At 36.6% G+C, this 12,914-nt stretch overlaps 1 pseudogene; it reads right to left on the reverse strand.

Moving 5' to 3' along the window:
* Positions 1 to 285: 285 nt before the first annotated feature.
* Positions 286 to 409, reverse strand: LOC119468648 (annotated as a pseudogene).
* Positions 410 to 12,914: the final 12,505 nt, after the last annotated feature.

A 12,914-nucleotide genomic window follows, 5' to 3' on the forward strand; every position in this document is an offset into this window, starting at 1 on the left:
CCATTCATGAAAAAGCCTCCTACCTAATAAAGAAAAACATCTTACATTTTCAAAGCATAACCCATAAGGCAAATAAATTGATGAATTTAATTCCATTCAAATAAAACATTTCTTTCAAAAAGGGAAGAAGTTAATAGACAAATGACATAATGACAGAAGAGAATAACAATCTTAGAACCTACTAAGGTGTTAAGATTTCTTAGTCATCTAAAATGTCTTTACAAAAAATTATTTAGTTTACTAAAACTTTTAAAATGGAATTTTATTCTTTTACCATGAATGTATATTAATTTATCATTTTAAAATGATTATTGCAAGGTATAACACCAGTGGAGAAAATAAACATTGTGTTTTAAACTGATAAGAGCAGATACTACACTTGATCTTAGCCAAAAGGCTGAGAAACTATTAACATTGTGTTTTATAGAGTATGGTACAAGGGCCATTCCCATTAGAATCTCAAAAATTGGTTAAAACTACAGATTTCCAGTTCTACACCAATCCTATTTAAATTCACTGTGGTATTGGACAGTTTACCCCCCACACTGTAGGAAGTGAGTTTTGTTCTTTCTCCTAGCTATCACTGTAGTGAGTAAGTAAGATTAGTTTCTTCCTAGGAAATTCTACAGGGATGTACGATTTCTTCCAAATGTTGATTCTAAAATTTGTTCTCCAAAAATTATTACCATTCTTTAGCTACTTGCAATTACTTCCTTGGTAGTTTAATTGTGTTTTCTCCGTAGAGGAGGTACAGTTGATTTTATGGAACCCTGTTGCCTTTCAACAGGTTGAACTATCTAATTTTCATGAGTAGCTATATGTTTTAAAATCCATAGTCCAAAGAAATTGCTTTTTTTTTTCTCATACTGTGCCCTATCCTAAATGATATTGCTGGTAGACGGATGAGCAGAAAAGTAGGTACAGAAAATGAGAAAAATTAAAACATTTAGGGGAATAAAGGTAGCCATTTTCCCATAATGATGCTTTAGACCTTGGTGGTTCTGAGTGCATACTTCTTAAGAATAGGTATCTCTTACCAATGTTCAAATTGGAAAATTTAAAAAGAGCCTTAGGATTAAAGAGAAAAGCGTTTTTTTTTTTTTGTTTTTGTTTTTTATTTTTATATTGTTATAATCCTGCTACCATCTTGGTAGCTACTTTGCTGATTACATCTTAGGGTGATCAATGTTGATTTTCAAGTGATTAGAGAAGATTAGGGGTATTCAAACTTTCTGTAAAGGGCCAGAAGATAAATATTTTAAATTTTGTGGGCCATATGCTCTCTGTCACAACCACTCAACTCTGCCAGTGTAGTGTGAAAATAGCCATAGACAATACACAAACAACAGGCATGGCTTTGTTCCAATAAAACTTTATAAAAACAGATGGTAGATTTTGGCCCAGAGCCATCGTTTCCATACCTCTGGTCCAGGTATAAAGCATGCTGGCTCATGTTTGGTCATGGTATGTGGATCAGGATTGGTTATCCATCCATAAAGATCAAGAGTCAGGAACTCAGCAGAGGAACTTGCGTTGGTAACAGAAAAATAAATGTCTTGGGAGAGAGAGAGACTTACCCACAAGATAAAGTCAGGGTTCATTGAATGGAAGTGTGTTGTTTACAGTGACAAATTAATGCCTTTACAGCATTAAAAAAAGATAAACTAGTGAGTTTCTATTTCCATGGAGATTTTATGTAACACAGTGGCCTTTTCACTATGCCATTTTATGTAATTACCATCACCACAGAGGCTATTAATTCAATATAATCAAGGAATGTAAAGGTCAGCTAACATTGTGCTATATCCATCACTAAATATTTCTCTACATTTTTCCACATTTTATAATTGAGTTTTCTTGTCAGACTTTTCAATATTATTTTGAGATTTGGCTGTTCCTGCCAAAATGAAATGAAATTATTAATAAGAAATAGCATTCATGCACATTAAAAATTCCATTTAATATATATTTTTATGTTACATTAAGCAGAAGAGGCTTTCATTTATTTCAGATGTGCTCATGCTTGCTGTGGGTAAATGGAAGGAACATCACTTACTGATCTCAGTCAGAATTAATGAGCAATAGTTACTTGTGAGCCCATGTTCTTCGGTCATCTTTCTTATTCTCTTGCCCAGTGACCCAAACCACCATTATAATGGCCTTCCTTTGTACATTTATCATGTCTTTACTGATTGGTCTGTATTTGAAAGTTAGGCCCTTTGAGCTTGTAACTCTTTCACATGTCAGCCACATATACAGTGTTGTGTTTTTAAAACATGGCACTCTGTTAGTCTCCAGTTTCTCCACAAGTGAAATAAACTTGGAAGTAATATTTTCATATAATATATTGACACTTAAAAAGTAAACATATTGAAAATTACTCAACAGGGAAAATAAAAATTGCTAAAAACACCGTTTTATTATTCAGTCCCAAGCCTGAAAGAATTTCCTAGAGGTCTCGGTTTATCTTCATAAAATCTATGTTTAAAGCATGCCAGAAAACTGTGGGCTAATTTTATGAAATTTGTTGGAAAGCAGATTGAATTTCATCCTGTCACTACTCCTTTGAGGGGTAGTATGCTCAGTGTGCTACAGTGCACTGACAGAAGCAAACAACAACCTACAGGCCATGTGATTACTAATGCTTACCTCCTTTACTTCACAGTCCTTATATGTTTTTTCCCGTTTATTTCACAATCTCGATTTTCTCTTTCTCTCCAAATCCAGTTTCATCACTGGAGTTTAATCACTCATTGTTACCTAGTTTACTGAGTTTATCTTCTGACTAGTTGTCAAAACATCAGCCTTGACTTCTGTAATTCATCCTTCACACTATCATCAAAATGACTTTTCTTACTTGCAAAAATGATTATGTTACTTTCCTGCTCAAAAGTCTTCAAAGATTTCTAATTGCTTACAGGAAGAAAACAATTTAGACTCCTAGGCATGCAATTTTAGGCAATAACATGCTATTTTAGGCATGTTGTCTTTGGAAAGCAGAGCTTAAGGCAAAGATCTTCATGCACCTGGTTTATTTGGGAAGTGATCCAGGGAGCAGGAACCTTTTGAGGAATCTTAGGTTCTCAGATTCTCAAATGTATTGAACTCCTTGCTGCAGGCTAAAATGGGAAGTATTGGTCCTTCAGTTCCTTTTCCTTCCTGGTGAAGGGTAGCTCTGTGGGTTTCAAGGGTCCTACCCTTCTGGGTTGTACGTGCATAATTGCCATGTGCGATCCTACAGGAGTCTCTAGCATATTATCAGAGAATGTCATGGACAGGAAGTAAGAAATAGGGGACAGGGGAAGTCAACATCCTGCAAGAATGCTCCTGCCCAAAGCATGCATGAAAATGATTTCCACAGTAGTGGCTAGAATTAGAAGTGGGGCAAACAACAACCTATAGGTAATGTGATTACTAATGCATTTGAAGTGATACCCAAGAATTGTCAAAATCATGTGGCATAAAAATACTTCTTACATCATGTGACTTGAATTTCTGTCCAATCTGATATTTCATCATTATTTTTTCATGCCCAGATCAAAATCAAGGAGATGACTAACTTGCTAATTAATTTATTTATTAAATAAAAGTTTGTTGAACAAGATTATGTATCAGGTAACCTTTTAGACATTGGGGATGCAGAGAAGTTTCCAGGCCTCATTCAGGTTGTATTTGAGCTGGGGGGCAAATAATAAACATGTAAACATATGAAAGGGATGATTTCAGTTAGTGGTAAGGGTAATAAAGATAATAAAGCAAGACAATAAGATAAGTAGAGTAGAGGAAGGTCTGAGTGCAATCCTCTCCCTGGAAATGACATTTGACCTGAAGTTTAAAGGATGAATGTAAAAAACCTATGCAAGAATCTAGGGACAGCATGCTGCAGGTGAAGATAATAAAAGAGCAAAAATCTAGAGTTGCAAATCAGTTTTGTGTGTTCTAAAGGAAGGAAGAAGGCTATGTGGTTCAAGTCTAGTGAATAGAAGAGAGAGTGAAGAGAGGAAGAAATAAAATAGGACCAGAATTTGTAGATACCTTTAGGTCAAGGCAAAAAGTTTGGATTTTAGTAAAATGTTATTGAAATATCATTGAAGAGATTTAAGAAGAGGAGAAATATGATATGATTTGCATTTCATAAAAATACCTCTGGCTAGTATAAGAATTTCCCTGGGACTTGAACCTCTCCTACCCCCATTCAAGTGCCGTTGAAGATTTTTTTTTACAGAATATAACTCTTCTCAAGGGAGGGTACCGTGTCTTCATATTTTTGTAGACAGTGCACTTCACATATTGTAATTACTAAATACTAATTGATAATAAATGTTATAAGATAGATGAATGAATGCAGGTCTACAAGGGTGTTTCAATAAGTGATAGAATAAGAGGACTACCCAGCATGCAGAGTAGTGGTTTTTCTTAACTATTGTTCTTTGCCTGAATATTTTTTAATGCTCTACATCTAAGTCTTAAGATGACATCCCTCTGTTGTTCGCTTATGTTTGACTTGTGACTTACTCTGTCTTTCAGATCCTTCCCTCCTCTTCCAGTGAAGAGCTTATATGTTTTTCACTGTGAAATTCATTTTATTTTAGTAAGTACAAGAGAGATAGTATAGTATAGGTTTAAGAGTACAGAAATTGGACTGAGAAACAATAATTTAAAGGCTGAATTAAAATATGAGTTTAAGACAGTGCAAGGAAGATTCAGCGCTTCAAAAAGGGCATTGGTGACTTTGAAAATTTTTTCGGCATGTAGAAATAGGACAGCCTCACAGGTGCTTGAGCTGTTTAGTTAGATTTGCTATTCAATCATGAAGGTACTATTCATTAGCCCAGTGACCTTGAGTAAATCTCGTAATCTTAATAAACCTCAATTTCTTCATATATTTAATGTGAATAACAGTGTATAATCCATAGGATCCTTGTGATGTTTAATTAACTTAATTGTATATGAAAGGCTTAGCACAATTTTGGACACATTTTGTACTCTCTAAACTGGTAATATTATTCTTAGTAACCAAAATATGTCTTGAAAGAGAGTGACACAGTAATAGCCTTTTCCAACTGTAGTGATTAAATTAATTATTGGTTGCTGATCTTCCCAGGAGAGTTGATTTGCCGGGTATTTTTGTTGAGGCACAGAGCTTCAGTCCAAGGTCCTTTGGTTTCTGCTTTGCTTTCCAACCTAGGGTCAAATAAATCAATTTACGAATCTTGCACTGAATCTGTTATCCTTAAGGAGGGAGCATTTGGAAGACCAATTATAAAATTAAAAAAAAATTCTAAATATTGCTGAGTAGAACCATAATCCTTTTTCTCTATGACATTTTATATATACAGTTTTAGAATAATTCCACTTTGTTGGCTAAGAACAATTTTGGTTAGAAGTGATAGAAAATTTAACTCTAAGTGGCTAAACAGATAGGAGTTTTTTTTTTTTTTTTTTTTTTTTTAAAAAAAATTTTTTTTTTTTTTTTTTTTTTTTGTCTCATAAGATAAAGTTGAATTGTTCACTAAAGCTGTTAATCAGTATTTTGGCTTTCTTCCTTCTTGGAAGAATGATAGAATAGTACAATTCTATATGGTAGATTTATGCTTCTTTCCTCCTTAAAGTTAGCTATAGCTATGTAAGTTGCATTGGCCAATGGAATGTGTGTATGTGTGGCATTTCTAGGCAGAAGCCTTTAAGAGTCAGTGTTTCTGCCAAGTTCCCTTCCCCCTGCCATGGTGATTGGTGATACATCACATGACAGTCTAATGGAACACAGCCTCCATTGTCCACTGGGGTTTTGAGGTTATTGGTTACAGCAGCATATTCAACTGATAAATAGCCTCACTAATGCAAATCATACAAGACACCAGCCTTATCAAATCATGTTTTATCATCTCTGTTTGCATTTTCATTCTTATCACATCATATTCTCAAGACAGCAACTTCAGGAATCATTTTAGTGTTCAAAGAAGGAAGAATTGGCAAAGACAGGTGATACCAGGCACGTTATTCATTTTTACCAAGAATATGAAACATATTCTGGGAAGCTTTTCAGAACCTCCCTTACATTTGCTTGGCCAAGAGGACGAGGTTAAATGGCTGCCATTAGTTACAAGGGAAGTTGTAAAATGGGCATAGCACCATCCCACAATAAACTGGGAAGACATGGGGATGTGATATTGATCAGGCCACTGACAGTGTATGCCAGAAGAGCACAGTTACCATAGCAAGTGTTCATTTTTCCAAATGAAGATGAAAACATTCCAGTAGGATCAACTCAAAATCACCATTTCAAGTTAATAATCAACTATAGAAAACTACATGTGGAGTAAAGCTGGAAATCATGATTCTCAGCAAACTGACACAAGAACAGAAAACCAAACACTGCATGTTCTTACTCATAAGTGGGTGTTGAACAATGAGAACACATGGACATAGGGAGGAGAACATCACACACTGGGGCCTGTCAGGGGGTGGGGGCTGGGGGAGGGATAGAAGGGAGTTGGGGGATAGGGAAGGGATAGCATTAGGAGAAATACCTAATGTAGTTGATGGGGTGATGGATGCAGCAAACCACCATGACACATGTATACCTACATAACAAACCTGCATGTTCAGCACATGTACACCAGAACTTAAAGTATAATAAATAAAAATTTTAAAAAGTAAGAAAAGAAGAAAACTGTGTTTGGAGTAATTCTCCCTGCCACTATGTCCCAATTAATCAGTTTTATGAGCAAAACCCTATTTTCCAAATTGTTATTGCACAGTTATATGGGCAATAGTAAAAAAAAAAAAAAAAAAAAATCTGACTGAGGCAAAACATGTCAGTTATGTTACTTCTTCCTATCTACAAATCACCACATTTTGGTAAGAAAGAGAATTAATTTGATCTAGTCATAATAATGTCTTTCATTAAAAACATTAAAGGGACTTATTTTTTGAAAACATATGCCATTATTATTTTAGTTATTACCCAAATCATAATCATCTTTTGGAAACTTAAAATTGACTGGTAGTTTGTTCTGATATCCTAGCAGATATTAGAATTGCTGAGTTTTAATATCCGGGCTTCAATACTTTTACTTTATTCATATTTTCCATTTTGGGGAAATTATATGTATTGCGCTTATCTTTTTTTACAAAAACTAAATGTCTTGAAAATGACATGCCCTTTTTTTTTTAAAGAAAGTTCCATTTTTAATTTGGACTTCTTGATGTTCATTATACAAAATCAATGTAGCTTTTTATATTTTAAAATTCTCTGTTGATGGTATAATGTGTTCAGCATATGTATGGGGGCGGTGGCTGAGAAGACAGGCATTTAAGCAACAGTTTGTCCTAAACTTGAGGGCTCCCTTTGATTTGGTTTAAAAATATAATCACTAGTCATTTTTTCAGTTTCTTGAAGAGCTTAATAATATAGATATGTACTAAGTCTGCTAATGTTTATAGCTCTGTTTTTTCCTCTGAGTCTAACTTATAAGGCAAACAGTCTCTCTTGATTTTGATACACGTAAAGTTGGGCTGAAACTGCTATTTCTATATTCTGCTTGACCAACCACATTATGATTTTGGAAGACATGTGTATAGTTCACTCTGTAGTAGCTTCCCTTTAACAAGGCAGAGCCTTCACCATCCCTTTCCATCTTTTCCTTTGGCCTACTGGTTTATTACAAAGAATTTGAAGGCATTTGTCACTTAGAAAATGTGACCAAAGACTGGGCCTATCACAATCTGGCCAGAATAAAGCCTGTGTGGTTTATGAACAAATCTCAGCCCTATGAATTTGTGAAGCTCTTTGGAAAGCCATGTGATACTTTTACATTTAGAATAAAATGTGTTAATTACATTTTAATTGAGATTAAAAATAACAGAATGTTTTTTAAACACGCTTAAAGCTTGAAGACTCCTTAAGTTGCCTAATGTTATAAACAAGCTTAAGTTTATTAAAATTAAAGAAAAGAATTACAGAGTTTGTGAATGCAAGGAATTCATCTGCTCAGTGTGCAGTAAAAAATTAACCTTGCCCAGAGAATCATTTGGCCTTTAACTAGCTTCTGGGACATAACATTTAAGCCCTTGGAATGTCCTGCTTGATGAAAGTGTCTTTGTCTACCAGGGGGCCTTGGGCCATTCCAGATACTCGATGACTTATGGTGGAGAACTTGGGCTGTGTAGTATCAACTTGATACTTGAGGGGCTGGAATCAGGTCAGCCAGGCAGGTGGTCAGCGATGTTTATGTGGCCAAGCCATAATAAAACTCTGAACACCAAGATTTGGGTGAGTTTCCCTGTTTGGCAACACTCCATGCATGCTGTCATACAGTACTGTTAAATCATTCCTATCTGCATTGTAACTGTAATAGGTCCATTGCTCAATATTCCGCAAGTCAATACACTGAGACACTGTGTTGCATCAGAGAAAGGGGTTTAATTGCAGGACTGCTGAATGAGGGGATGGGAGGAAATCTCAAATCCATCTCCCTGAAGAGTTTGGGGCTAGATGTTTTAAGGGTTTTGTAGTGGGCTCAAGTGTAAAGAGTGCAGGGTAAAGTCATAGAAAAGAGAGCAGAAGAAACTGTATTCTTACTCACTTTCTGTTCCTCTGTGGAGGTCTTTAAACTGGTTGGCCTCAGCTGTTTTGTTGGAATTCAGGATCTGAAAAACATCTTAAACAATTCTTAAACAAAAGCCTTATGATTCTAACATCAGAAATCCTATCTATTGGAAAAGTAGGGGTGCAAATGTTGTCTAGCGACTTTTGGTTACAAGGAAGTGGGTCAAAGTGCAGCCTGATTAATGCTTAATTATACCTATACTTCTGTGCAGAATTCTTGTTAGCACTGTGAGGATGGCTTCAGCATGATTTCACTGGGAAAGAACAAGTGGAAGCACCACCAAGCACCACACTTGGTTTCCCCTAGACCCTGTACTAGGCAACTCTTTGTTGATTTTAACCTGTATCCTTTCACCGTAATAAACCATTTGTGAATAGAATGGCTTTCTGAGTTCTGTAAGTCCCCCTAGTCAATCACTGAACCGAGGTTAATCTTGGAGACCTTCTGAATTACATTTAGATTGTCATCTTTAGCTACAGGAAATTTGCTCTAAGTCTAAAAATAGTTGCAAAGAATCCCCACCACTTTCTTCCACAGGCTCAATTCATAACAAAATCTCCTTCTCTGGTGGACTCAGAAATGCTGCAATTAGATGTGTTGGATGGTAGTTATACTTGCTTCACTGCACTCCCATGAGGAGAGGTGGTGGGTGGTTTCTGTTGCAAGTGGTTCCTTGCTTTATTACTAGTGAATGTGACCCTCACACATTCTATCCTTCACTGTTGCTATGGTTAGCCTAGGAAGAATTGGGAAGGAGATTAAGAATGTTTTCATCTGGCCAGGCATGGTGGCTCACGCCTGTAATCCCAACAGTTTGGGAGGCTGAGGCAGGTGGATCACCTGAGGTCAGGAGTTCGAGACCAACCTGGCCAACGTGGTGAAACTCCATCTCTACTAAAAATACAACAAATTAGCTGGGTGTGGTGGTGTGTGCCTATAGTTCCAGCTATTTGGGAGGCTGAGGCCAGAGAATCGCTTGAACCGAGAAGACAGAGGTTGCAGTGAGCTGAGATTGTGCCATTGCACTCCAGCCTGGGTGACAGGAGTGAAACTCTGTTTTAATAATAATAATAATAATAATAATAATAATAATGGTAATTATTTCATTCAGTTCCTTCCTTCTAACCTAACATCTCATTGCTCCAGCTTCTGTTTTCCTAAATTTGGGCTATATTCTCAAATTACTCTCAACTAAACCCTGCTAGTATACGTTACACATGGCTTAGGACACTCCTTTTTGGAGCATTTTCTTTATGATTAGGGATACTCAGCACTGGCTTTCTGAAGGAGAAGTAATAAAGGAAGTATTTGGGGACAAAAAATTTTTCACTGCCTGTTTTCAGTGGCCCCATTGGGCATGGGGAGATAAGAAAGGCGTCTTTTCTAATGTCACCCAGTATTACTCCTAAAAAGAGAAGTTGAATTGATTTGAGAATAACCTCTGTTCACTTAGCCATTTGCAATGATCTCTTTCAGGCTGTACTGATATTTCTCTACACATTCTTATGCCAGTAATAGCTTCCTCTTCACCCAGATGAGAGGCCTAAAGCACTTGATAACACGTTCTTAAGCAGAAATTCTAGAGCCTCTGGGACTCCCACCAGGAAACTCCTAGCTAAGCTTCTTGCACCACCTATCGTTAGGGTCTTTACTTTCCCACAGGTTTTTACCTCTTTGTCCAGCTATTTGGAATTAATCTTTATTTTGATTCTTTCTTTAATTGTAGACTCAACCTGTATTCCCCATGGCTTCTGTCTTGAATTCATGTACCTCTTTAAAACTCTCATTACAATTGTCTCATCACATATCATCCCCTGTAGGGTGAAAGAACTGTGTCTACTATGTTCACACTTGTGTTCTCAGTACCTAATACAATTTCAAAAATATAGTAGCTACTCAATAATCATTTGTTGGATTGATGAATGAATGAGAGCTAGACACATTCCACTTTCATATCTGAATTGCCTCCAGGAATGTCAGTTTAGGTCAGAGACTTGGTACCTTTACTTTCCTGACTTGAGCTTTTTGATAATTTGGGGGTGACAGTTAAAAAGCCTCTTTTTGGTAGCTTGATGAATAAGAACATCAATGAAATTTTTTTCCAAACAAAATGGCAGAAAACCATCAACAAATCCTGTAGAATATTTATTTAATATCAATATTTAGGAAGATCAGAGATAAAATAATTGCTATATACAGTACAAAATAAAAATTGGGCCACAGGAGGGGGACTGGGAAACAGAGAGACTTCTTACAAGTTGTCATTCTTCAATTAAAGATTGCTTTCTATTTTGGTAATGTCTCTGCTGAGAGCATTCCCATAGTTTTTAATAGCTCAGTCTCAGCTGTCAGGAACATTTGTGTTAATTTTTCCTGTTCAGTACACATAAGAATTTCTGTGCCTGTTGTTTGCAGATACCAAAATCTGCTTCCTAATAATGTGACTGAATATGTCCATCAAATATAGCTATAAAAATTCCTTTCTGTTTCTTGAAAACCCTGGGATGTTGTAAGATTTATCTGCTGGGATATCAAATCATATTATAAATTAAATGTAACAACATACCTATTTAGAGATATTTCTTTTGCTATATTAGTTCACTCTGGTGAAAATTAAGAAATGGTACCATATGGTTACATTTTTTCGACTTTATTGTTATTAGTAACATCAAGAGGGTGATTTGCACATGATTTTGAAAACATTAACTATACATGGAAAACAGGTACACTAAGAATTAGACAAATATTACTCCTGCATTTTTAGTGGATTCAAATGCTTCCTGTTCTCAATAATCTTTTGAATCTTCTCCATATTGGGTATGTTCATTTGCTATAACTGCTATTAAACATTGCTGCTACAATTTAGCAGTTTCATGCAATTCCCATTTGTCATTTCACAGCTCTGTAGTGCAGAAGTCCAGGTGCAGTGTGGCACAGCTATTTCTCTGATCTGGGTTCTTCAAGGTCAAATTCAAGGTGTTGGCAAGGTGCATTCTTTTCTGGAGGCTCTAGGGATGAATCTCCTTTCAAGCTCTCTTGGATTGTTGGAAGCATAGTTCCATGGAGTTACAGGACTGAGGTCTCCCTTAACTCACTGGAGGTTTCCTGGGGGTTCTCAGCTTCCAGAGGCTGCCTGCATTCCCTGGTTTGTGGCCTCCTTCCTCCATCTTTAACACGAGCAATGGAAGTTTGAGTCTTTTAATGCTTCTACTTCCCCTTCTGCATTATCTCTATTCTACCTTCCTTTTCTGTTGCATCTTTCTCCTGATTCTTTCTGGAGAAATTTCTTAGCTTTAAAGGGCTCAACTGATGATATACGGCACACCTGGTTAATCCAGGTACATTTCTGTATGTTAAGGTCCATAACCTTAGTTATACCTGCAAAGTATGCCACAGTAATTGGTTAATGTTTTACTGATTAGCTAGGTGTTGAGAATTGCTTGGAGGAACGAGGGTGGCAAGTAAAGCCCAATGTGCATGGACAGTAGATGTCAGTATCACCACCGACTGCATGTGTGACAGTGTGTGAATTAAATAACTGCAATAACTCCTGTGCACTGAGGTCATGTTAGATGGTAGGCACTTTATACAGTGAGGACCTAATCCTTAAAACAATCCTGACATTTTGTGGATTATTATTTTAGTGATGAAAAACAGAGATATAAAGTCACTAAGTAACTTCCCCACAATTATACAATTTTCAAGTTGTAGAGCAACAATTTGAGCCCAGATTTGATTGACTTTGTCTGTTTGTGTCGTGGATTTAAAAAAAAAAAAGTATGCGGAGCACCCAGCAGAATGGTTGACCTATATTATATAACAGTTGAGTGGCAACTGGTGGGCTAGTTTTTCCCATTTTTATATATTTTATTCTCATTGCTTTCCAGCCCTCCCTAGCCCTTATTTTCTCACTATTGGCCATTACTGCAAAATAAAAGGAAGTGCTATACTAATCAACAAGAAGGAAAAAAAATTCTGCGTATTTAGAACATACATTATGCTAAGTATAGGGCTAGATATTTTTCATTGTTTTCTCATTTATGTGCATCACATTTGAGGATGTTTGTAAAATAACAAATGTGATGTTGTTTAAAGAAGCTAGAGTAGGATCCAAGATGGCCGTTTAGGAACAGCTCAGGATCGCAGCTCCCAGTGAAAGCGCATAGGGTGAGTGGACGCCGTGTTTTTATTGCCCACAGACTAGGAAATTCCGGGGCAGAGGAGCTCCACGGTCGCCAGCGCGGCTGTTTCGGCCAGCGCCGCTGCTTTGCCTCGCGCGGCTGCTTTGTCGGCGCCCCGGAG

This window comes from Cebus imitator, unplaced genomic scaffold (assembly GCF_001604975.1).
Source record: "Cebus imitator isolate Cc_AM_T3 unplaced genomic scaffold, Cebus_imitator-1.0 Scaffold465, whole genome shotgun sequence".
Classification (NCBI taxonomy): domain Eukaryota; kingdom Metazoa; phylum Chordata; class Mammalia; order Primates; family Cebidae; genus Cebus; species Cebus imitator.